The sequence below is a fragment of the Petromyzon marinus genome, unplaced genomic scaffold, assembly GCF_048934315.1.
Source record: "Petromyzon marinus isolate PM22_M1 ecotype Great Lakes invasive population unplaced genomic scaffold, UKy_Petmar_22M1.pri1.0 PM_G_Scaffold_73, whole genome shotgun sequence".
Taxonomy (NCBI): domain Eukaryota; kingdom Metazoa; phylum Chordata; class Hyperoartia; order Petromyzontiformes; family Petromyzontidae; genus Petromyzon; species Petromyzon marinus.
In genome coordinates, this window is record NW_027423028.1 from 435001 (window position 1) to 437500 (window position 2500).

General features: G+C 36.9%; 1 pseudogene; it reads right to left on the reverse strand.

Annotated features, from left to right (window-relative positions):
• LOC142920722 (28S ribosomal RNA) overlaps positions 1-2500 on the reverse strand; it is an 8702-nt pseudogene that overhangs the window by 2061 nt on the left and 4141 nt on the right.

Consider the following 2500-nt stretch of genomic DNA (forward strand, 5'->3'; position numbering starts at 1 on the left):
TGTTCTGATTTAAAGATTTCGAAGGAAATTTGGAGCCTGCAATGATATGGGCCTGTTTTAACGTTGCAATAGTGTATGATTGTTGTGATAATGCTCTTATTGCTAGATCATCTGAAGTTATCATTTTGTTGTGTCTGCTTATTATAGATAGTGCAACTGAGTCGCATAAATTTCTTATGCCCATTCCTCCGTTGGATACTGATGTATAAAAGAAACTGTCGGGCGTATCGTGTGGCAACCTGAGCAGATGCTTTACTCTTTTCCTAATTTCAGAATCAAGTGACATCAATAAACCCTTGGTAACTTTTCCGAGGACCAATTGATGAATAATACGAGGTATCAAATTGTTATTGATTAAATATACTTTCTTTTCTGGCTTTAACGGTGCTCTGGTCAGTTTGTTTAACATTGCTGCGAGCAGGTTACAGCTTATAGATCGTTTTCCCCTTGGGTCAAATTCAATGCCTAGATATTTGAATCCCTTTACATATGATACCGGATTAATGGGTTCGTTATTTATAAAGTACGATGATGTCGTTGCAACACTAAATGTCTTCTGTTTGCCGTACTTGATAAATCTTAACGAATTGCATTTGTTTATATTTATTTTCAAGTGTCTGTCATCGAGGAATTTAGTAGTTATATCCAAGAGTTTATTCATGCCACATTCCGTTTCTGCAAATAGGATAAGGTCGTCTGCAAACATCATTGAATTTACTTTCTGATTTCCTACATTAACTCCTATATATGTCGGCAAGTTATCCAATAGTTCATCCATAATCATGTTAAATAGTAGCGGTGAAAGTGGATCACCTTGCTTTACGCCTCTTTTTAGATTTATGTTACGCATTGTTGTCGATCCAAATACAATATCAGTTAGATTACACTTATAGATGTTGGTCAAGTACGTTGTTGATTCCTTTGATAAGTTAAATCGCTTTAAGGCTCTAATAATCGATTCGTGGCTGACAGAATCGAATGCCTTACTGAGGTCTATTGACACTATTTGCGTGTTTTCGTGCTTTTGCCTGGCGTTGTGTATGATGAAGTGTAGTAATGCACTATTTTCGAAACATCCGTCTACCGGGAGGAATGCTTTCTGCCTGTAATTAAGCTTTAATTGCTGTCCTAGACGATAACTTAAAAGTTTGTGTAATAGCCTAATTACAATTGATGAGATGGTTATGGGTCTCCAATTTGAGGGTTTTTCTAAATCCTCTTTAGTTTTAGGTATAAGTCTTGTTCTGTGTTGTTTCCATATTTGTGGTATATCCTGTAAATAAAGGATGATATTTAAGATATCTAGTAAATATTTTATTGGTAAAGTCCTAAGATCGCTAAGAATAATGTTGTCCTGTCCAGGTGACTTATCCTTCATAATTGCTAGGGTCTTAATCAACTCATCTAAGGTGATTGCTTTTACGATATCGATGCATGATTGGTCGTTTTTTAATTTAAAGGGTATATTATCTGGAGGAGAGTTTGACTCGAATAAAGTAACGAATGTTCCCCGTATGCTTTCTTCAGTTGGGTATATACTTGGCCCCGATCTATCTGAAGTAATCTCGTCTAATAGAGCTTTCTTGTTCGTATGGTATAAATATTGATACCTCCTGTATTTAGTTTGCTTTGATTGTCTTCGATGCCTATTCTCATCTTTCTCCTGTTGGTTTACACGATCTTTCCTATTAATTGGTTTACTTCGATTTAAAAACTTTTCTACATGAGAATTGAGTAGCAGTAACGCCTGATTGTGACTTAAATTCTCGATCTTTAGATCGGTAATTATGACCTGAAGATCCTCAGCTGCTGTCAGTGATTGTTCTTTTTCGGCCCTTATTGCTGGCTGATCTCCTTCAGAAGGTGTAGTTGTTATTTCCGATGTTGTCGGTAAAACTAAGTTAACAAGGCATTGATTTTCTACCTTATAGGTGGTTTCTTTCAATGTCCTTACCAATTCCTTATACTTGATATTTCTCCGCTTCCCTTTAATCGCTTCTAGCGTTCTGTGTGGCATAACTGAGTTCTGTATTAGTTGATTCATGTTTATGTCCTCATCATTCTGTTGGGCTTCTTTATGGGCCATAATTTCTACCTCTTCTTCTCCCCATCTAACCTTCCTTCCTGGTGTGTTTTGCTGTAGTCTAGCTTCATGTTCTGTCGGATGAGTTCGTCTAGTATGTACCCCTAAACCTGTTTTCGTAGTAAAACCTCTGCTACAATATGAACAACTAAATAGTGTTTCCTCAATTGTGGTGGTTATAGCACTAGTTTTACCTATTAAACTTTTGCAAGTTCTTCCGTAGTGCGACGCTATCTTGTGTATGCTATCTGCTGTGCGATTACAAATTCGACATTTATACGTTTTGTTTGCGTGCGGATGTACCCGTGTCATATGTGATGACCAAGTTCTATGGTCTAGGAAAACAAGATTGCATGGATAACATTTGTTCTGATCTGTGCATGGGTAGTCCCATGAAAACATGTCCGAAAGGATAAA